We start from the raw sequence: 24,862 nt of genomic DNA, 5'->3' as shown, positions 1-24,862 counted from the left end.
TGGCCAGATTTCATCATTTTGTATGGCTGAGTAGTATTCCATTGTGTATACATACCACATCTTCTTTATCCATTCATCCCTTGATGGGAACCTAGGTTGCTTCCAAGTCTTGGCTATTGTGAATAACACTGCAATGAACACAGGGGTGCATATATCTTTATGCTTCAATGCATTTCTAATAGCTGAGTTTGGACAAGTGTGCCCTCAGAATGATTTGGGGTGTCCAGAAACCTTCACATATACCAGAGATTACATCCAGCAGGGGAAAGTGTGGGAGGGAAGGGAGATTACAGAGGAATTGTTCAGGCAGAGTAAAGAAAAAGTTTTCCCACTTAGTCAATTTGAGATAACGATCGATGCTAGCAGACTCTGAACCAAAGCAAACAGTGTTGGGCTATTTGCTGAGGACTTCAGACAGCAAAACTTACGATGAGCCATCTTATGGCCACTTTCCTGGGGATTGATGGTCCTTTTCAGCTCATTTATGGAGCATCCCCTGATCTTGTATTAGGATTCTCTGGCAACTGTCAGGTCCCACAGAATCGGCACAGACCCCAAGTAAGGCTGCGATGGACTGAATTGCTCCCCCCACCAAAAAAAAAATCATAGGTTGAAACTCTAACCCCCAGCATGGCTGTGTTTGGAGATGGGACCTTCAGGGAGGTAATTAAGGTTAACTGAGGCTGGGAGGATGGGCTCCCTGATCCCATAGGTGTGTGCCCTTATAAGAAGAAAAAGAGACATGAGACCTCCCTCTCTCTCTCTCTCCCTTTCTCTCCCTTGATGTGTGCAGACAGTTCGCCTGTGAGGACACAGAGAGAAGACAGCCATCTACAAGCCAAGAGTAAAGCTCTCGCCAGGAACCAACCCTGCCCACCACTTACCCTTGGACTTCCAGCCTCCTGAACTGTGAGAACATAAACTTCTGTTCTTCAAGCAGCCTAGTCTGTGGTATTCTGTTACAGCAGCCTGAGCTGCCTTATACAAAAGTCCTCGCCTGCCTGCATGTTTATAAGCCAACACCAGCCCTTGTGCATGTGCACCATAAGCCCTTAATAACTTTTTATTGAATTGGAAAGTTTTTTTTTAAATTTCCTTCTCCAAAGTGCATACAAACCATTTTGGGGGAAGAAAGAATACGTAAGTATAGAAAGAGTGACAAAAAACGAAACTCGAACTGGTGATATTCAAAAGAAAATGAAAGATTAGGATCATTCCTTGTAATGTCTGAAATGCTTGGTGTATTCACTCATTCTGGGGACATTGACGGGATAGCTGCTACGGGCAAAGAGGTGCGGTCAGTCGCATCCTTTGTCTGATTAAATTCCAGCAGTATTCTGTGAAGGAAGCATTATTACTCTGTTCTGTCTTCACCCTGGTATTTACCATAATAGGTTAAAATTGTATGTTCCACTAGCAGACATTTGGTCCTGTCCAAAATGTCCATAAGAGACGTGGTTCAGGCTAAAAACTAGACTATTGGTGGTGAACACGACGCAGTCTATATAGAAGCTGAAATATAATAATGTATGCCCGAAATTCACACAATGGTATAAGCCAATATGACCTCAATAAAATATTTTTTTTTAAAAAGATATGTGGTCCACACCAAAAGGTCCTTGATATTTGGTCCTGTCCAAAACATCCATAAGACATTTGGTCCACAAGACATTTGGTCTCAAGCATCTTTTGGCATGGCCTAAATGTCTTACGGACATTACATAATGTCCATAAGCTTGCAGACGAAATGTCCTACAAGCGTATATTCACCTCTCTCTATCCTCAATGGAGACAGGGATCTCTGTGAGGACAATAACCATGTTTGTCTATACCACAGATTGCCACACTCTTTCTGGAAAGGGCCAGACGGTAAATATGGGCCGTCTCATCATGAGGGGACATGCGCCTCAGTCTACAAGGATCAAGAACTGGATGCCCCATTGATGTTTTCACTGACAGAACAAGAAAGCTTTTGCGACTCTTCACATGACCATATGACTAATGTCTAAAAAACACAATTCTGCCTGCTACAATCAGGGCTTGTTACAGACCAAAGAGAAACCCAGCCCTTGCCTGTAGTCCTGGACAGGAGATCGATGACAGAGATAAAGAAAGAAAGGTTCAAATTTGAAGAAGCTTATAAAGCCAAGTCAACAGGATGTGGTAACTGACTGTGTTCTGAAAAAGAGAAGAAAGGCAAAGATAACCTCCGAATGAGGACCTGAGGGTTGAACAGAAATGTGTATTTTTAACAAAATATTGAGAAAGGGAACCACCAGATTGGGTGGGGAAATGGGATAGAAATGAATTTGCTTTTGATTATTTTTACTCTATAAAATCAATTTTAGACTCTGAAGGTTGACAAGGAAGTAATAAAAATTAAGGAAGTCTTTCAAGGACCATTTTAAAATCATATTACACTGGAAGTACATTTACTTACTTTAATATTCAAGACTTTCATGTGTCACCAAGATCAGACAACGGTATGCCTTATTTGGGTTATTACTTGAATTTTCGGTTATTTTATTAACATATGAAAATGTATACTTGTAAAATTAACAATAAATTTCTTCCATTTTAAAAAGACAAGATATTTTTAGAATAGCTTTGCATGATGAAGTCTAGTTGACTTCTTGCCTAGAGAAATATCAAAGTCGACACACTTGACCAATGTCCAGTCATATGCGGGATATATTGCTTAGTAAAATAGAGAAAGAGAAAAAAAAATAGCTGCTTCTCAACCTATTCTATGGCCAATTATAATTCTGAAGTTATTTTCTCCGTGGACATTTCTCATCTGTTCCTGTTCTGAAATTCTGCACTTACATCATGTCAAAATCGCTCATAAACTCTCACCACATAGTGTAAATAAATCAGTTGATAGAATTACAGGAATTACGTTGATGTACTTAGCTATATTTCACTAATTTTCTCTGCGGTGTATTACTCTGCTGTCTGCATACCGCGAGGTCTACTTACACATTTTTTCCCTCTCAGTGACCATCTGGATCGCTTCCCATCTCTTGCTCCTACAGACACGGGTGCCGTGAACATTTTCATAGATGGTTCCTAGTACACTTTTGTAGGCATTTTCCCAGGGGAAGTAATCAGTGGAATTGCTGAGTCATACGCATATCCTCATCTTTACCAAGTAACGCCACAGGATTTTTCCAAGTAGCTACAGCAATTTCCGCGTCTACAATTTCCATGTCTCCACATCTGTGGTCGGCTTCGCTATTGTGTGATAGCAATTGTGGTTTTAATTTTATATCCCTGATTACTACTGGGTGACCCACCTCCATTTGTTTATTTGTAACTTAGATTTCTTCTTTGAAATGCCTGTTTGCGTCTTTTACCCATTTTTCTGCGATTGTGTTGTCTTTTCAAGTTGATGGGTAGGAGTTCTTTATGTATTATGAATATTAATCCTCTGTTGATTATTTATAGCAAATCTGTTCTCTCAGTCCACAGCTTGTCTTTTCACTCTTTCATTGGAGTCTTCAGAAAAAGAAGTTCTTAATTTTCATGGAGTAGAATGCATCAGTCTTTTCCTTCAGGGTTTCTGCCTGTTATCTCTCAGTTAAAAAATCCTGTTCTACAAAAAAAGAAACAACCAGATCAAAAAATGGGCAGAGGAAATGAACAGACATTTTTCCAAGGAAGATATACAGATGGCCAATAGGCATAGGAAAAGATGTTCAACATCACCAATCATCAGGGAAATGCAAATCAAAACTACACTAAGATGTCACTTTACGCCTGTTAGAATGGTTATAATCACCAAGACAAAAAATAACAAATGTTGGAGAGGATGTGGAGAAAAGGGAACCCTCATTTATTCCTGGTGGGAATGCAAACTGGTGCAGTCTCTATGGAAAACAGTATGGAGATTTGTCAAAAAATTAACAATAGAAATACCTTATGATCCAGCTATCCCACTTAGGGGTATTTATCCAAAGAACTTGAAATCAACAATCCAAAGAGGCTTACGCACCCCTATGTTCATTGCAACATTCTTCTCCATAGCCAAGATGTGGAAGCAACCCAAGTGTCCATCAACAGATGATTGGATAAAGAAGATGTGGTATATAGATGCAATGGAATACTACTCAGCCACATAAAAAAGACAAAATCATCCCATTTGCAACAACATGGATGGAGCTGGAGGGTATTATGTTAAGTGAAATAAGCCAGTCAGAGAAGGACAAACACTGTATGATTTCACACATGTGTGGAATATAAACTAACACATGGACAGAGAGAACAATTTGGTGGTTACCAGGGGGAAGAGAATAGGCGGGTAGGCACAAGGGCTGAAGGGGTGCATTTATATGGTGACTGACAAATAATAATATACAACTGGAATCTCACGATGTTATAAACTATTACGACATCAATTAAAAAAAAAACTGATATTAAATAAAATGAGAAGAAAAAAACCTGTTCTTCCACCAGCTCATAAATATATTTGCTTGTATTTTCTTCTAAAAAGTTTAAGGTTTTGCCTTTCATACCTGACTGCTTAACCTTGACAGCTTTGATTTTGCAGTATGGTTTGGTCCATATGGATAACCAGTTGTCCCAGCCCCAGATTGAACAGGTCATCATTTTCCCATTGAGCTGTCACACACTAACATGCCTTGGATTGACTATTTTCAATCCCAACACCCATGCTACACCTCATTCATACTATAGCTTCTTTAAAGTAAACTTGATATCTGCGGGATCAACTCCACCTTATTTTTCTCTCTCAAATTTATTTTAGCGATATTGGCTATCTGCATATAAATTTTAAATTAAGTCAGATTGTCAATCTCCTTGAAAAAAAAATATTGTGGGGCTATGATTGAAATGAGAGAGAGAAAGAGAAAGAGAGGGAGAGACACCTTCCACATCTTTATGCCACAGCATTTTTCAAACTTTGAATATGATATTTCTTGAATGACATCCTTCTGATGTGTCTGTCAACAGGACATTAAAGTTGTGTAATTTTCTTCATTAATTCTTCATTTATTTTGGTAGAACAATCCCAAAGACTTTACTTTTTATTGTTATTATAAATGGTTTTATTTTTTATTATATTATTAAATATTCTTGTGCTGGTGTGTTGAAATGAAATTGACTTTGCTTAACGATTTTTTAAGTGGCAATTTGCTAAACTCATTAATTCTATGATTTATCTAGAAGTTTTTCTGGAGGGATATGTTTTTATATATATATATATATATATATATATAATACCATCTGCAAATAATATGATTATCTTTTTTTTCAATTCTTGTACTTTTTTTCTTATTCTGATCTGATCATACTGGCTAAAACCTCCAGGACGATGTGAGATAGAAATAACGATAACAGTTATCCTTGAATTGTTCCTGATTTTAAAGAGACTGCTTTCAAAATTTCACTATTTAGTATGATGTGCAATAAGTTCTTTTGTAGAAGGCATTTGTGAGATTAAGGAAGGTTTGATTTATTCCTAGCTTGTTAAACCATGAATGGATGCTCAATTTTACCAGTTATTTTCTGTATCAACTGATAGAAGTGCTTGTTTTTATATTTTGTTCTCTCCTTTAAGCTGTTAATATTTAATGTACAATCACAGATTAATGTTGAACTTTGCCTTCCCATTATAAACCAAACTCTTTTAATGGCTTACTTAATTTGTTTTTCTAATACTTTGCTTTGAAATTTGCAATTTTACTCAAAATTGAGATGGACCTGTAATTTTCTTTCCCATGCTTTCTTTATTGGTTTTTGGTATAAAAATATTGGTGGCCTCATAAAATACTTTGGAGATTTTTTTCCTATTATCTGGAGTAGTTTAGGTAATACTGAAATTTTCAGCTATTTAATGAAACCACCTGGGCCTAGCATTTTCTTGGTGAGAAGGTTTTAAGCTATTGATTCAATGTATTAACTTTCTATAATACTTTTCAGGTCTTACACGTGTACTTGAGTCAGTGTTGGTAAAGTACTTGTTCTATGAATGACACCATTGTGTCCAAGTTTTTATAGGTACCAGGACAAAGTTATTCATAATATTACCTTATTTTCTTTATAAACACTGCTGCATCTGAAGTTGTATCACCTCTGTATTCGTAGCATCATTCATTGGCAAATTCTTTTTTCTTTTTATTTTCAATCTTACCAGAATCTTTTTGATTCTACTGCTTTTATTTTATTTAGTGTATTTTAATTTTATTAGAAATTAAAATTTTATTTAAAATAAAATTAATATGTGAAAGATAAAATTGAAAATAAAACTAATTTTACTAAAGTAAAAATTTAATTTAAAATAAAATTAATGTGTTAAAAGTAAAATTGAAAATAAAACTAATTTTAGTCACATTAAATTTTTTAAAATAAATTTAATAATTTTAAAATTATTTTTTATGAATTTAATAAAATTGCTAATTTTAAATAAATTTAACTTAAAATAAAACTAATTTTACTAAAATTAAATTATTTTAAAATAAATTCAACAATTCTTAAATTACTTTCTTATAAATTTAATAAAATTGCTAATTTTAAATTTAATTTAATTTAAAATAAAACTAATTTTATTAAAATTTTTAAAATGCTTCTAATTTTGGCTACATTGATCCTCTCTATTTCATTTTTATCTAATGTAGTAAACTCTGTTGGTTTTCATTTCTTTCCTTCCACTTTTCTGTGTGTACTCTGTTCCTCTTTTTCTGACTTCTTTGGTTGGACGCTCAGCTCATTATCTGTGCCATTTCTCCCTTTCCGGCACAAACCACGTACACTTCTTAATGGAACCTCTCATGACAAATCAGCTGCATCGCACAGCTTCTAAACTGTGGCTGTGCGTCCCCAGTAGTCAAAAATGGAGCTTGCAAATATTTTCTTGGGACACCAAGATTGTCTGTGCAAACACAACAGCGTGTTGGGTATAAGGATAAACATTTGCCCCAAGTGAAAGCCACTCTGTTCTACCTTCTCCGCGGTGACTTTGGAAAGAACGGACACTTTGTTACTCTTAGGAAATCATCCAGGCACGCGAGCTGGAAGCAGAGACAAGACGCCCTCAGTCCCTTAAGGGAGATGCCTATTATTTGATGAGGAAAGAAGCAGGCAGATGGATCTCCGTGCCTTCAGCCTGTGCCAAAACTGTCTGTAACCACATGGCTAGGGGACCCGAAATAGCACAAACAAGACCCACGGGGGAAAGCAGTCCAAGGAGAATTAGCCCTCATGCTGGTATTTTTGCACACGGATTAAATGACTCATGGAAGATGCTTCCTCTGGGTGGAGGAGAGGAGTGCATGATCTGTGCTGCCTCTGAAGAGGGAGCAGCTGGGGCAGAGGGTGATGGACAAGGGGCCTCCAGAGAGCACGGAAGGACAGCTGGACCCGCCTCTTCCAAAGCTCCGTTGCGTCTTTTGGAGTGATGCTGCGGGAAGGAGGGTTCTCAGGTTGAGAGTACCCAGGGTTTGCCTTCCCCGCAGGAGGAAGGGGGAGGATGAACTGGCCTGGCTGAGTATCATCTGTGCGCACTGACCCTGTCTTTCCTTAAAATGTTGACTCGTGGCTCATCATGCACTCATTTTATTTATTTATTTTTTTGCACTCATTTTGATTTTTTTTAAAGATTGCATTAAAAAAGTATGGCTGGGGCCATGGCAATGGTGTCTGAGTGGTATTGGACCATATACAACTGTGCCAGGTATCAGATATTCTTTTAGCTGAGAAACAAACCCATGCCTTGTATTTTTCACAGCTCTTGAGTCCAGCTCTGTGCCCATAGTTGGCACTCAGTCGATAATGGTTGAAGTCATGTTAATCCTAATATCACGTTGACAAATACTTATCCATGCTTGGTTAATGTTGTATCATATATATCTCACTCTGTGGTTTCTTTGCAGGAATTTTTTTAAGCTGCTTGTACTTTTTGGTTTACTTAAAACGAAACTGTCTGTAAAATTCAATAAACTGGCCACACGGAAGCTATAAAATGTTCTGATCTGCCGGAAGAGAGTTTAATTTCAATGAGAACAAAAAATATAAATAAAAGCTTAATATCATTTTCTTCTGTAAAATAGTATGGATCGTCATTATTGAGTTTCCAACACTTTTATTTAGGTGGGTTCAATTGTGCCTCCCACCCCCAAAAAAGATATGCTGACGTCCTAACCCTGGTACCACAGAATGGGACCTTATTTGGATATAGGGTCTTGGCAGATGTAATAAGCTAAGATGAGGTCCTACTGAGTGGAGCAGGGTGGCCCTAGTTCAATATGACTGGTGTCCTCATAAGAAGACACAGAGATTCAGAGAGAAAACCACGGGATGATGGAGGCAGAGATTGGAGCGATGCAGTCACAGAGGAAGGAATGCCAAGGATTGCTGGAAACCACCAGAGGCTAGGAATAGACAAGGAAGGATCCCCCCTCCCTAGAACATTCAGAAAGAGCATGGCCATCCCCACACCTTGATTTTGGACTTCTAGCCTCCAGAACTGTGAGAGAATATATTGCTATTCTTTTAAGCCACCCAGTTGGTGTTACTTTGTTACTGCAGCTCTAGGAAACGTACATATAGACAGACAAAGACACAAAAGCTCACATAGTGTGTGACTCCATTGATGTGAAATGTCCAGGATAGGCAAATCCACATGAGTGGTCACCAGAGGCTGCCAGGAGGGTGAACGGAGAGTGACTGACTGCTTGATGGGTACGGGGTCTCCTTTAGGGGTGACGAAATGTTCTGGAACTAGATAGAGGTGGTGGTTGCACAACATCGTGAATGTGCCAAATGCCACTGACTTGTATAATTCATAATAGTTAAAACAGTGCCAGAAAAAGTCGTAGGTACTCTCAGACTCTCTCTCCATCTCTCCCTCTCCCCCATTCCCCAAGGGTAACAACCAAATACATCTCCAGATGTTCCCAAGGGGGCAAAGTCATCCCCCAGTTGAGAACCACTGGTCTAAAATCTAGTAACAAAGAAAAGGTCAACTCCTCTCTCAACGCCTGTGCTCATCCATCATTCCGCCTCATCCATCATTTCACACAGCTGCAAATGGATCAAGTTACAACTGCTTGATTCTTTTTCTGTCAATTATTCTTTAGCCACTGCCTGAGCACTAATTCTTTCAAGCTACAACGTTCACGCATAAATCTAGTCTCTGCAATAAAGCTGTTAAAAATAAAAACTTTCAGAGCCTTTTTTTCCCCCTAAGGGACATCTACTTGTTCTAGTAAACAATAAATAAATTAAAATAATAAAGCATAAAATAAAAATAATGAATTCAGATGGTTTCCCATCTCCCTTCTCAGTTATGTTTTTATTTCGACTGGCACCTTCTGGAAGATTCTGAAACCCCAGCAGATGCCCCCAAAGAAGGTCATTTCAGACACCGCACACCTCAGCCCTATTCAAGCCCCACAACACCATGAACCATTTGACTGGCAAGTTTGGATCACCTGCTTTCTGTTTATTGCAGTAATTCATACAGTAATAATAACTAAATTTTGAGCATTCGTTGACAAAATGCATTCATGTATATTGTTTAAATATCAAGACATTTCTGTGAAAGATGTCTCATTCCTAATGTTTCTGATGAGGAAACACTTTTAACAGTTGAGCTGGTGTCTTCCCCTCTCTTCAAGATGTTACCACCCAACGCAGGGCCTTCTGCTCGCTGTAAGACATGTCGATAGTCAAGAGGCAAGGTGGTAGGAGAAAAAGGACTTTTTATTACAGCTTGCTAGCAAGAGGGAAGATGGCCAATTCATGTCCAAAAGAACCATCTTAAGGGGGCAAAAAATCTTATAGCAGTTATATAGGCCATTGGGTTATTGGGGAGGGGGTTAGGAATGTTGATCTTCTGGTCTTACAGACTGGGAGTTGCCACACCAGATCTTTCAGTTTTCACTGATGATGGCTATCAGCATAGACTCTCTGTTCGGGGGTCATCACATTCCTAAGGAACTCAAAAGAACACAGTTATCATCTTATCGCAGCTGGGAGGTACATGCACAAGCAAGGGTTGTAAAACCTACAGAGCAGTTAGATCTCCTGGAGGGTGCATATCCAGCTGGGTTAGTTAGTCAGAGGTCATTCAAAGTTACAGTAGGGTTTCTTTTCTACAACCTGGCTTCCCTCGTGTCAACCTTGTCTTGAGCAGGTATCAAAGACACACATGCAATGGAAAGAGAACACCTCATTGAACCATATTCAAGGCTCCTCTTGGAGACTTAAATGCATGCTCGCATAAAGAAAGAAAATTTTATTTACTAATGGGTACCTAAACTAAAAAAGAAACAAGCAAAAAAAAACACTTTTTTTTGCAAACCACTGTAAGAACATTGACATTACTTTGCTAATGAGTGGAAACAGCACACATTCCTTTCCTAGCAAAGAATGTGTTCCCATTAGCTGGAAAACTTCTGATTATATAGTAATTAGGTTTGTAATGGCACTTTTATTATGCATTGGATTAGATGGTTAGCATAATTATAGCTACCAATTAAATCTGTATTAAAGCCATGTAATTGCTTGGCAGGGCTGGGTGATACAGAACAGAGCTGATTCTCTGGAAGACCTAGATGCTAAATAAATCCATCGGAAGTTCATCTCACACATGGTCCTCTCAAAATAAAGGAAGTGCAGAAGCAGCAAAACGCAGCTCAGAGGAGAATTTCCCCCAAAAAACACAAAACAGGGAAAAACCAGACTGGCAGATGGAAGAGAGTTTTGTGGGAGAGTTTTCAATGTGTGGTTGGTTGGAAATAGGCAAACTGTCAACGTTTCAGAGGTATGATTTGATCCGAGGCTGTTTGAAGAAACTATCCATATATTTTATTCTTTTATGCAAAGGGAACCTTGCAGGGAAACTTCATGTTTCCTTGTTAGGAAGTACACCGAAAAGAGTGGATGTGGTCAGCAGAATTCTAACGTGGTCCCTGTGGTGGGTTGAACAGTGGTCCCCAAAATGTATGTCCACGCTGAACATGCGAATGAGACTTTATTAGGAGACAGGGTCTTTGCAGATATGATTAAGTGAAGGATGGAGATAAGGTCGTCCTGGATGAGGGTGGCCCTAAATCCAATGACAGTGTCCTCATCAGAGACAGAAGAGGAGAGACACAGACACAGAGGAGAAGCCACGTGGAGACGGAGGCAGAGATGGGAGGGAGGCGGCCACCAGCCCAGGGACGCCTGGAGCCCCAGAAGCTGGAAGAGGCAGAAAGGACCCTCCCCTGGAGCCTCCGGAGGGAGTGCAGCTCTGTGACACATTGATCTCAGACTTCTAGTCTCCACAACTGGGAATGGGTAAATTCGTATTATTTTAAGCCTCCCAGTTTGTCGTCATTTGTTATGGTGGCCCTAGCAAACTAATGCAAAAGCATCCTTGGTCTCTACCCACTTGATGCCAGTAGTCCCATCTCCTTAACTTTGACAATCAAAAATGCCTCGAGACATTGTCAAGTTTCCCCCAAAGAGCAGAATCACCCCTGATTGAGAACCCCTTCTCTAAGCCTACAGTAGTCTGGTTTTGAGTCCAGTAGAAATGAGCTCTAACTTTTCTCCCATCAGGCAGAAACCTCTGAGTCTCACCAGGCTTGACAGGGTCCCATGCTCTCCTGCGAACCGAGCCCAGAGGAATGCATGGGACGCTGCACTAGCCCACGCCTCAGGCTTGTCAAAAATACGAGGTATAAACTGCAAGAGAAGCAAAAAGTTTATACGGGGGTCTCAAGAATTGCAATTTGTGGGGGCCGGCCTCATGGCGTAGCGGTTAAGTTTGTGCACTCTGCTGCTGGCAGCCTGGGTTCGGATCCCGGGTGCGCACCGATGCACCGTTTGTCAGACCATGCTGTGGTGGTGTAGCAGATAAAGTGGAGGAAGATGAGCACAGATGTTAGCCCAGGGCAGGTCTTTCTCAGCAAAAAAAGAGGAGGATTGTCCTAAGAAAAAAGAACAAAGCAGGAGGCATCACAATCCCTGACTTCAAAACATACTACAAAGCAATAGTAATCAAAACAGCATGGTACTGGTACAAAAACAGGCACACAGATCGATGGAACAGAATTGAAAGCCCAGAAATAAAACCACACATATACGGACAGCTAATTTTCGACAAAGGTGCTAAGAACATGCAATGGAGAAAGGAAAGTCTCTTCAATAAATGGTGTTGGGAAAACTGGACAGCCACATGCAAAAGAATGAAAGTGGACCATGTGCTATCGCCATTCACAAAAATTAACTCAAAATGGATCAAAGATCTGAAGGTGAGACCTGAAACTATAAAACTCATAGAAGACAATATAGGCAACACAGTCTTTGACATTGGTTTTAAAGGAATCTTTTCGGATGACATGCCTACCCAGACTAGGGAAACTAAAGAAAAAATAAACAAGTGGAACTTTATCAGATTAAAGAGCTTTTATAAGACAAATGAAACCAGAATCAAGATGAACAGACAACCAACCAGCTGGGAGAGAATGTTTGCAAAACATACATCTGACAAGGGGTTGATCTCCATAATATATAAAGAACTCACACAACTGAACAACAAGAAAACAAACAACCCGATCAAAAAATGGGCAGAGGAAATGAAGAGACACTTCTCCAAGGAAGATATACAGATGGCCAATAGGCAGATGAAAAGATGCTCAACATCACTAATCATCAGGGAAATGCAAATCAAAACAACATTAAGATATCACCTCACGCCCGTTAGAATGGCTATAATCACCAAGACAAAAAACAACAAGTGTTGGAGAGGATGTGGAGAAACAGGAACCCTCATACACAGCTGGTGGGAATGCAAACTGGTGCAGCCTCTATGGAAAACGGTATGGAGAGTCCTCAAAGAATTAAAAATAGAGATGCCCTATGATCCAGCCACCCCACTACTGGGAATCTATCTAATGAACCTGAAATCACCAATCCAAAGAGGCTTATGCACCCCTATGTTCATTGCAGCATTATTCACCATAGCCAAGAAGTGGAAGCAACCTAAGTGTCCCTCGACTGACGATTGGATTAAGAAATTGTGGTATATATGTACAATGGAATACTACTCAGGCATAAAAAAAGACAAATTCGTCCCATTTGCAACAACATGGATGGGCCTGGAGCATATTATGTTAAGTGAAATAAGCCAGAAAGAGAAAGACAAACACTGTATGATCTCACTGATATGTGAAATATAGACCAACACATGGACAGAGAAAACTGTACTGTGGTTACCAGGGGCAGAGGGGGTGGGGTGTGGGCACAAGGGGTGAAGGGAGTCATATATATGGTGATGGACAAACAAAAATGTACAACCCAAAATTTCACAATGTTAGAAACCATTAAAACATCAATTAAAAAAAAAAAAAAAAGAGGAGGATTGGCGTGGATGTTAGCTCAGGGCTGATCTTCCTTACCAAAAAAAAAAGAATTGCAATTTGGGAGACACAGATTCAAGTAGAAACCCAAATAGTGTCCCGATTCTGGAAAGGGGCTCAGAGGTTTTATGGGAAAAAGAGAGGAAGATTAAGTAAGTTGTATTAAAGAATAAGAGATGAGTTAAGGCTGGGTTTGTACTTTGTAGACTGGCTTGTGATTTGGTCATCAGACAAAAAGCTAGACTTGGGCTTTATTGAATGGTTAGCCATTCAGTCATCAGCAAAGTCTAGTTCCATCATTCCTTACAAATAGGATATTCTCATTTTACTGACTTCTTGGAATGTTGGCAGTTTGGTCCACTTTGGAAGACAAAGAAAACAAGATGTGCAGGTCAATTCCTCTGAAATGGCTGCTCTGGGTCTGCTTTAATATGGCTCCACTTATGTCATCTTTTACAGCGCCCAGCCCATGTCCATCATTGGGGGTGGGCTCCTGTGGCGCCCAGACTGGCATGTATTTTGCCCATCATATATCCAACCTTAGGTTGCTGCTCCAGAAGAAGGGCACCATCCTCTCAAGGATTCAGGTGGTAAGCCTTGGGGGTCTCCGTGAAGAAGAAACCCTAGCATCTCCTTGCTTCTATAGGAACACCCTCAGCTCTCAGCCTTGACTGTGCATTGGAATCTCCTGGATGACTTGTTCAACACAGCCCTGCTCCCACCGTTTCCCATTCACCATGTCTGGGAGGGACCCAAGAATCTGCATTTTGAACAAATTCCCAGTCGATGCAGTGCTGCTGGTCTGGGCCGACTTTGAGAACCACTGATGATCGGAACATGGACATTCTGTGCTGGATTCATCACTCACGGGAACAGGAAGTCTACAAACAAAGTGTAAGACAGCTCCTTGTCATGTTAGTACCAGGTTGCCCACATATGAAGGAAGGTGATACAAGGAGAAAGACAGAAATGCAGAGAGCTAGGTCCAGACGATAGAAGGGGAGAGAGAGAGGCACATCAAGAAGCAATGATCTGATTCCGCACACATCCAGAGACACTCTTGGCCTCATCACATCTGAGTTGACCTAGAGTCTAAAATTCCCCACCGCACCCACAACCATCTCCATGGGATCCCCAGTTTCCCAGAAAACGAGCGTCCAGCAAGGACATTGGATTCCAGATCTCACTTAGCTTTCTGAATCTCATCCTCTTGTGGAAAACTAGGTCCGGGTCACCCTCTCATTCTCATCTTCTTCTTGTCTCCCATGTAGTTTGTCTCTTCTGTCCGTAGCAACCCATGCATGAAGGCACCCCCAGCTGCCCTCCCTACCTTCTGCACCTCTAACTTTCCCAAGTAATTTCACCTCGAGAAGCCGCTGCCCCCAGTTCTAAAAATCAGAGTATCAGCTTTTGCACTAATAAACTATATTATTGGCCTGAGGCTGCCATGACAAAGTTATCACAGACTGGGTGGCTTACACAATAGAAATTGTCTCACAGTTCTGGAGACCAGAAGTCTGAAATCAAGGTATTGGTAGGGTTGGTTCCTTCTAAAAGCTCTGGGACAGAATCTGTTCCTTGCCTCTCCTTCAGCTTCTGGTGGTTGTCAGCAATCCTTGGCATTCCTTGGTTTGTAGGTGCAGCATCCTGATCTCCTCCATCTTCACATGGGCTTCTCCCCATCTGTGCATGTGTCCGACGTGCCTCTTTTAAAAAAGACACTAGACCCATTGCATTAGGGCCCACTCTAATGACCTCATCTTAACTAATTACATCTGCAAGGAACCTGTTGCCAATAAGGTGCATTCTGAGATTCTGGAGGTTAGGACTCCAACATATGAACTTGGAGGTGGAGAAGGCACAGTCCAGCCCATAACATAAATCTTGACAAAGAAAGCCTTGACACCAAAATAAAGAGCGCGACCCATGAGCAAACCAATTTCCAGAAGCTCTTTCCATGGTGAAATAGTCCCAAACCTAAACCCAGAGGAACTCAATAGATCGCCTAATTTGGCGGTTTCTTAGCTTCTGTGTGTATGAGAATAGCCCGGGGAGCTTGTTAAACACAGCAGCCTGGGCCCCACCCCAGATCTGTGGAATTTGAACCTCCTGGGGTGTGGCTGTTTTTAACAAGCTCCCAGGTGTTTTCCTGTAGCAGGAACATTAGGAAGCACCTCGATACCCATAGCCCTTGGTGGTGAGCTCACTGTTGTAAGCACGCCCAACAGAGGTGACCCTGACCACAAGCAGGAACCGTACTGATTGCATGTATGATCCGTAACTGGAGATTCCCGGGCCATTGCATCAGGCACAGCATATAATAAGAAGCATCGACCCCAACAGCTTCTTACTTAGGCCAACAGGTTTAATTAGGGGCTGCTTTGCAGGCAAGAAACAAATATTGGATCAGTATGCGTGCAAAATAAAGCCAAAAGAGTTAAATGTTAGAATTAAAAGTTGCACAGGCTTAAAAACTCCCCATCTGCAGGACATAGCATTATAACCTGTTTTGTTTGTGTAATTGTGGTTTGGAATTTGGAAAGACTGGTCTCAACATGACCCACACCTTTCACCGGGTCTGAGGTCGACAAGTTGTCCGAACATCAGTTTCCCTACTTGTCAGTAACATGAGAATAACAGTCCCTGCTTGGAGGGCTGTTGAGCTCACGAAAACACAAAACTCCTTTAAAGCATTGGCTCTTTCCCCAATGCACCCTGCATGCCTTCTCTGTCTAAGTGAATCCCTGGAGTTGTGAATTCTGAGAGAGTAACTGATTTCGAATCACTGTCTAAAGGATGCTGAGTGTGGCATCCAGCAAAGCAGGATGAAGCCCAGATCATTTCCAAGGAGCAGCCTTGGTATTCAGGCCCATCATCTCTTTCCCCTAATCACGAGGAAAGGCAAAATCACCATGATGGATGTACTCATGCAGAAATAGAAACACAAGCATACTGAAAGTCTGCCCAGTGGCCGGCGTCTAGATTTCCACATTGCATTTTGGTGAGGCATCAGCAATAGCTTCTTCCCAACAGCACTGCACCCACACCTGGAACCATCTTCCGCTTGGGAGGGTCGTGCCCAAACCACCCGAGGCCACAGAACAGGTAAGAACACATTTGACTTCAAGTCAAGCTCTCTTCTTGGTGCTGATGCCCCGACCTTTTTCTCTACTCCCTTTGCTTAATTTCTCTTGTACCTTTCTACCCCATCTCTCATTATGGGCCAAGTCTCAACCTGGGCATTGGGCATGCTCTCCCTCATCTGTTGCACGTCTGCCTTTCTGACTTCTCCATCTCTCAGTCATGGAGAACTCTACCCCTGCTTTTCGTTCTTCCTCCCCTGACACGCAGCCCAGCACAAAAGGAAAGGAACCAGGCATTTTTTTAAAATGTCCCTAGGAACACCACCTCTCCCAGATGAGAGAAATGAGTGCGATACCTAAGAAAGCCATGGCCCAAAGCTGGCAAAATCCCCAGTTGCCACCAAGACATGTTTTTATCCGCCTCGTTTCTTGACACATTCCTCTTCGAATTCTACCAGGAACAGACCCTCTCAGGTCATAGAAAACAGAAGATTCCTTTTCTGTCAAAATCCTTGTGATACAGCTATTCCCCTCCTACCTATAAACCCAAGAGAAACGAAAACATACGTCAACACGAAAACTTGTCCACACATGTTCATAGCAGCACTTTGCTTAACAGCCAAAAGGTGGAAACAACCCAAGTGTCCATCAACAGAAGTATGGATAAACAGAATGTAATCTTTCCAGGCAATGGAATAGCATTTGGCTTTGAAAGGGAATGAAGTTCTGATACACGCTACAAGATGGATGAACCTTGAAAACATTATGCTCAACGAAAGAAGTCAGACACAAAATACCCAATATTATGGAAGTCAATTAATATGAAAGCCCAGAATAGGAACACCTATAGAGATATAAAGTAAATTATCAGTTGCTTAGGGCTTGGACAGATTAAGAGATTATAGCTAAAGGGTATGGGGTTTCTTTTCGAGGCAATGAAAATGTTCTAGAGTTGACTGTGGTGATGATTGCATGTATCTGTGACTATATTAAAAACCATTAGATTGCACACTCTAGGTGAATTGTATGTATGCAAATATTGTCTTCTTGATAAAGCTGTTTTTTAAGAAAGCTTTAAAAAAGCTAAAACTATAAATAAATAAAAGCATGAGATAAGCTTCCAGCATAGAGCATATATGTGCCTTTCATGACATTTCCAATATGACTGCTTCCCACCATTCATCCACTCCTTCATGGAATTAATCCTCCATTAATTTTTATTTTGATTTGATAAATAGTTACTGAGTACTCCTAGGTGGGAAGGGGAGACTGCATAATTGTTCTCAATTCTTGACTCCCTTCCTATTATGGAATCACATGTCTCTACATTCTGCCGCAGGACTTTGCAGGATCTCTCACAAAAATAGGCATAGCAGATATGTCTGCCCCATTATGTTGGGTTTGAATTAATGACCAAGGCTGATGGGACATTAACAATGATGACACAACGTGGGTCATAAATGTGGCTGCCTCCCTTGGCTTGTCCTCTTTGCTCGACTTATCCGCCACTGGCAGAGCGTGACCCAAGTGCCTGCTGCCTCTCAGCCTGGGTCGCAGCATGAAGACACATGAACCCAATCAGAAGTTTGGAATCCAACCCAGCAGAACACAAGTGAGCCCAGCTAAGATCAGAGTTCATGATTTTCACATAGTTTGCGTATATATTGTCCTAATTTCTCTCTTAGCTCAATTATTCACAACTGGCCTCCTTTTGCCCCCAGGAACAATTGTCCATGTCTGGAGAGAGTTTAGTTGTCACATCTTGGGGAAGGAGCTCCTGGCATCTGGTGGCTGGAGACCAGGGATGATGCTCCCCACCCTACAGTGCACAGGACGCCCCACCACAGAGACTCATCTAGTCCCAAATGTCCATAGTGATGAGGATAGAAGACAGTGATTTCACACGCAGTGAAATTCGTGTCATTCGTGGGGAAATGAACCATCTGCAATTTCCTTGTGCTCACTTCTCTTGGCTAAGTGCTGTATTTAAGATCTTCTTGTCCAGAGATAAAATGTTTGTGTAATTTTCTCTATCACTCGCCAGAGAACAAAGACAACATTGGAATTATAAAATGCCTTTCTGACAGAGCATACAAAATTGCTTAAAATTTTAATTCTTAAGCATGTACAATTTACACTTTTTTTTTTTGCTTGATTTGTTTGAAAAAATTTATTCCACTCAAATATCCAAAATATGTTTTAGGAAATGCATTTGGGTCTGCAAATATGGTTTTATAATATGGAATAGTGGGTCCAGAGCAAATCTTGCCAGTGTATTTCTCTATGAAAAAATAAATGATCATACCGCTTAGTGGAATCACAGAATATTTAAGAAAATGTTGAATGAAGACTGCAGTCCCCACAGTCTCAGGAAAATTGAGAGGATGAAGACTAAACTCTGGGTTAAAATTACAATATGTTTTCATCCTATCTTCTTAAATCAAGGAAGGAGTATTAATTTTAGCTGCTAATTCTATACTTACATTACCATTCACCACACTTACCCTTGTCCTAATAAAAGTCAACTGAAATAGTAGACTTTAATTTTACATTGTTTTACAATTTAAAAGTACTTTATAGAAATTATCAACATAATAACCATCTTTCATTGCTGAACTTGTAAGCCTTGTTCTTCTTCCTTTTAAAAACATGTTTCAACAAAATGCTGAATGTATTGTAGGCAACAATGTTGCTTTGTTTGTAGAACTTGGAGGTGGTTTTCCAGCTTGTTTTATGTCTGTGTGTTGCAAGGACCTCTGAGTCAATAGAAGAAAGATGAATGACATACATGACCCTAAGTTTCCCCATCTGAATCACTCTGAGATAAGCAATAACATGAGTAACAGTAAACACTGCTGACATAAACCTTCTCAATGCCCAGGAACTGGACAGACTCTCCCAGTGAAGTCTCCTTATACAGACAAGATCAGAACTCCTGGGATGAACATTTCTTTTGCTCTCACTGAAGTCCTGATTGCTCAATTTAAAAAAAAAACACACAAGCAAAAGAATATTGATGTGTCTATGGATGCAGTAGGAATAATCAGCTCAAAAAATTTAAATGTTAAGCGTACAATTTCAGCATCACGGTCTCAATATTTTAAAGAGTAATCATTATCTCACTTCAACCTAATTTTAAGCTGTGCATTTATACAAAGTAATTTCACCACGGAGGCAAGATTTACTTGGAGAGAATTGTTACATTGGAAAGAGGACTTTTGAGGTTTTGCAACTGCAGAAAAGCTGCAATGGGTGACGCCTTCTCAAAGACGTGTTCTTAGTTTCCCCATTAGTCCGACGACGTTTTAAAGAATTATTGAAATGAGCTTGAGAGGGCTTCAGAGGTACTAAATCTAGTGTTTCTCTAACTTCTCTAAGAACGCCTTGTAAATGCAAGTAATTCCCATATACATAATGCTGTTATCATGCAACTGAAACAGGTGCAAATAAAAATAGGATTAAAAAAAAAAAAAACACAATGCCTTATGCTTTTAAAGATTTTACAGCTGAAAAATACACAAATGTGGGCCGGCCCAGTGGTGTGGTGGTTAAGCTCACGCATTCTGGTTCAGCCACCCAGAGGTCTCAGGTTCGGATGGCGAGCACGGACGTACACACCACTTATCAAGCCATGCTGTGGCAGTGTCCCATAGAAAGTAGAGGAAGATTGGCACAGATGTTTGCCCAGGGCCAATCTTCCTCACAAAAAGAGGAGGTCTGGCAACAGATGTTAGCTCAGGCCTAATCTTCCTCACCAAAACAAAAAAACAAAACAAATAAAACAAACGTGACACAATTTTTTTTGTCACTGTGATTTCTCCATTAGATTTCTATACAAATATAGCCTCAGCATCCCTGAATGGAGTTTCTTTCACGAGGTAACAAGACAGACTTGAGACTTTCACAAATCATGTAGGTTTGAGGCCCCTGCCACACACTTTTATGATAAATTGCTTCGTTGCATATCGTTGTCATAACACCCATGATAAAAACCCATAATAATCTTTCAATCTGTTATTGACAGATTCCTGGACACTTGCTAACTTTGTAAGATTATTAATTCTTTTAAGATTAAATGGAGACAAATCGATACCAGAGGTGTTTTCGTTAAATGGAAATTGTAGCCAAATTCAAAAAGACAAATTTGGACCTCTCTATCTATCTATGAATGTATGTCTAATATATAATTTCTTCCTTTCTATGTATCTATCTATCCTATCTGTCTATCCATCTATCTATCTATCTCTCTATCCATCTATCACCTGTCTATCAATCATCTATCATCTATCTATTTATTTATCTATTATCTCTCTATCAATCATCTATCTACCTATTATCTATCTATGTTTCATCTATCTATCTATCTACCTATTATCTATCTATCTATCCATCATCTATCTCTCCATCTATTATCTATCTATCTTTCTGTATATCCATCATCTATCTATCCAAACATATATACACACCCACAAATAACAATTATATCTATGATTAGTGTTGCATATAAATTATACATTGTGCCGACAGTGATTCTCAACCAGGGACAACGGCCACCCTCAGGCGACATTTGACAATGCTGAGAGACAGTTTTAGCTGTCACAACTGAGAATGGAGGATGCTACTGGTATCCAGAAGGTAGAGCCCAGGGATGCTGGTCAACATCCTACAGTGCACAGGTCAGCCCCCTAGAGCAAAGAATTATCTGGCCCAACATGTCAGTATTGCCAAGGTTGAGAAACCTAAAAAACATTCAGCAAGTTGCATTCAACGCCCACACCAGGGAAGGGTCCCCACGAGGGAGAATCAGAAGACAAATGCTGTAGAAGGATCTGATGAGTGTCCATCTTACCTGGGGCTGCCGTGGTCAGACACCTTCCAGTGCCTTGTAAGACTGTCTCTCAAAGGCATTCTTTGGTCCTCTATATCCAGTGAAATGCCATATTCATGGAGTTGAACATACTCTACATGAGAAACAGAATAGAAAGTCCCTCCACAATTTTTAATGAGGTTTCCTATAAATGACGTGTTTTCTTTTAGAGTGTTTTTTAATGCACAAAAACAAAAAACCTCTCCCGAAACCCTAAACTCAAGGCATGCCTTGTTTACACATCAAGATTTAGCAAAACATTCAGATGGCTTTTGAGTGCAATCTAAAGCAGGAAGTGTTCGGGGTGGGGTTGGGTGTTGGTGGCAAAATTGCTTTGAGAAGTCAGGAGGGTGATATTAAGAAACGTGAATCAGATCAAGACTCTCCTTGCTTCACTAGTATGTGACAACTGATTGAATGCATTTCAGAGTAGAGTCAGAGTACTTCACATAAGTTAGTTCTCATCTTTCCACGGGCCCCTGAAAAACAGGCATCTTAAAGATGGTGCAGCTGACTGTATTTTCCAGAGATGACCTCTGTCATACCATATGTTCTTATCTTGCCACTCCTCCATTAAGAGGTGGAGTGTAAATTCCTTCCCCTTCAATTTGAGTTGGATTTACCATGTCCCATATGTCTTATTTTGCTGGGGTGCCCAAAACAAACACCACAGTCTGGGTAGCTTACACAACAGACATTTATTTCTCACAGTTCTGGAGGCTGGACATCCGAGATCTAGGTGTGGGCAGGGCTGGTTCCTGGTTCCTCCTGAGCCCTCTCTCCTTGGCCTGTAGACACCGTCTTCTCCCAGTGTCCTCACGTGGTCGTCCCTCTGTGTGTGTCTGTGTCCTCATCTCCTCTTCTCGTAAGGACCTCAGTCCTATTGGATTGGAACACACCCTAATGATCACATTTAACTTTAATCACCTCTTTAAAGACCCATCTCCAAATACAGCCACATCCTGAGGTCCTAGGAGTCAGGACTTCAACATGTGAATTTTGAAGGAACACATTTCAGTCCATAACACCACAGAACGTGATGGAAGTGACACTTCCAAGACTAGGTTAGCAAAGACTACGCAGCTTCCTCCTGTTTCTCTCGGAACGTTCCCCTGTGGAAACCAGCCGCCATGCTGGATGGAAGCCCAAGCCACATGAAGGTGGTCCAGTTGACAGTCCTAGATAAGCCCAGTCATCAAGTCATCCCATTTCAGCTCTCGATTTGGTGACTTCTGCATTTTCATTCCAAAATAGGACCCAATCCATTTAAACATGAGACCGACCTCATTGTAGTTCATGAAAATCATTAAGTAAACCTGAGAGTGGGTGGGAGGACAGAGGACAGAACTTGTACTATTTCATTCCTATTGATTATGGGGGGAAGAATTCCAGTTTACTTCTGAAATAACTGCATTCAGCTCTTTCCCAGATTTGATTTTTCGGCAGCCTTTATTTTAATTTTCACGAGCTGGCGTTGCACCTGGCGGTAACCAGCAGTAAAGGGGCAGGAGTGAGCATGTGTTGGGAGGAACAGTTCCCTCTGGCCCCAAAAAGCTGTGGTCTGGAGGCTCTGCCCACAACATCACAGCTTACACCACAGGAACTCAGAAGAACAAACACCCCACTGTGTAACCACAAAATACTGCAGCCACCTAACAACCTCAACTCAGAAAATAATAACACGCCCCTCTTTACAAAAACATTGGTAACCAGTAGGAGGATTCTCTTTGTGCAGCTGTGTCTGGATCCTACTGCTGCTTGCAGACACAATTTTAGGAAGAACTTTGAGAGCAAGAAAATTGGTAGCAATCACTGCAAGGGGAGGTCAGAGTTTTGAAGCTGACAGCCTGTGACAGGTACATGCCTTTTCCTGAGTGGGCTGGATTCTGGAACATTCCTGCAACAGCAGCCTGGGATGTGACATCTGACATCTTGGCATGTCCCCAGCCCAACCTCCTCATTTTGCAGAAAAGAAAGCATGCCACCAAGTTGCTAACGGTACAACAGATATTTTTAGAGTGTTGACTGCATGCCAAAGATTTATCCCCTGCCCTTGGAGTGACAAATGGATGTGTCTACAGAAACAGATACAGCCTCCAGGAATATCACGGTAATAATCCTGAAGAATGGATGAGGCTTCAAGCTGGTTGAGAGAAGGCAGCAGGAGTGGAATTTACTCACACTTGTTGTCCCAAGAATGTAATCAACAGCCATCTTGCTCTCCAGCTAATGTCATGGAGAGCAGTTATATTCACAGTAGTGATGATGGTCTCATCAGATAAGGAAATTTGGTTTCTTCAAGAGGTGCTAAATATCTGAAGTCTACATCATGAACATATATACAGATATATATCTACATCAAAATCTTGGAGGCTGTCATGCAAATATTTCCATCATATGAGTCTCAGAGACAAGATACATTTGGAGTGAGAAAACCAGCTAGACCTCAGCAAGGATTTGTGAAAAGACATCTATTGCTGAGCAAGGACTCCGAGTGTTGCGGAAAGGTGCATTTTCAATTCATCTCCACAGTTCTACACATATATCAACTCTTTGTGAAGCAAAGATGGTGGTGGAGATGCCATACTATGGTCTGAGTTTGGACCCTACAGGTCAAGGGGCGCCTTAATTTTTCTTACCGAAGGAAAGAGGGAAGGAGATGGAACACAGCAGTCTCAAGCCATGGAAGGATGCACTTCAAGTAAATAAATTCTGCAGGAAAAATAGAATGAGTGAGCGAGGCAGCAAAGTTAAAATTGTGTTCAAAGCTGGGCACTGAAAGCATACGCCCAGAGTCAACCTACAAATCCATTCATAACTTTCTAGCTCTGTAACCTTGGGAAAGTTAGTTGTCTCTGGTAAATTTTACCACCTGTTAAAAATAAAATAAACAATGAGGACAACAGTAGACGCTATCAACGTACCTGTTATAATGGGAGTTGTAGTGTGTTGAATTGTGTCCCCCAAAAAGACATATCCAAATCTTGACCCCTGGAACCTGGGAATGAGACCTTGTTTGGAAATAGGGTCTTTGCAGATGTGACTAAGTGAAGAATCTTGAGATGAGGTCATCTTGGATTACAGTGGCCCTAAATCCAATCACAGTGTCCCTCTATGAGACAGAAGAGGAGAGAGGCAGACACAGAGGAGAAGCCATGTGGGGATGGAGACAGAGATGGGAGGGAGGCGGCCACCAGCCAAGGGACGCCTGGAGCCCCAGAAGCTGGAAGAGGCAGGAAGGACCCTCCCCTGGAGGCTCCGGAGGGAGCTCCACTCTGCCTACATCTTGATCACAGACATCTAGTCCCCAGGACTGGGAGAGCACAAATTTCTCTTGTCTTAAGCCACCCAGTCTCCAGTACTTTGTAATAGCAGCCTTGAGAAACTAATATGCCAGAGAACATGAATTAGCATCTACAGATAGTTGAACAATTTTCTGTGCTTTTATTTATTGAAACAGTATATTTGCCACAAGGTTCATTCTTCTTTCCTTTTCTGACCTAGAATATAGCCATAATTGGTGTTATAGCAAAATAATTTTAAAA

The 24,862-nt window shown here is 40.9% G+C and overlaps 1 long non-coding RNA gene across 1 annotated transcript; it reads right to left on the bottom strand.

The window, feature by feature from the left end:
- Positions 1-2,423: 2,423 nt before the first annotated feature.
- LOC131400691 (uncharacterized) lies at positions 2,424-24,029 on the bottom strand. The gene is made up of 4 exons (XR_009217403.1): positions 23,957-24,029; positions 22,027-22,197; positions 21,300-21,411; positions 2,424-3,595 (listed from the first exon to the last, which is right to left on the bottom strand). It is a non-coding gene; the product is annotated as an uncharacterized LOC131400691 (long non-coding RNA).
- Positions 24,030-24,862: the final 833 nt, after the last annotated feature.

This window comes from Diceros bicornis, chromosome X (assembly GCF_020826845.1).
Source record: "Diceros bicornis minor isolate mBicDic1 chromosome X, mDicBic1.mat.cur, whole genome shotgun sequence".
NCBI classification, from domain to species: domain Eukaryota; kingdom Metazoa; phylum Chordata; class Mammalia; order Perissodactyla; family Rhinocerotidae; genus Diceros; species Diceros bicornis.
This window is presented reverse-complemented; position numbering and strand designations above follow the sequence as displayed.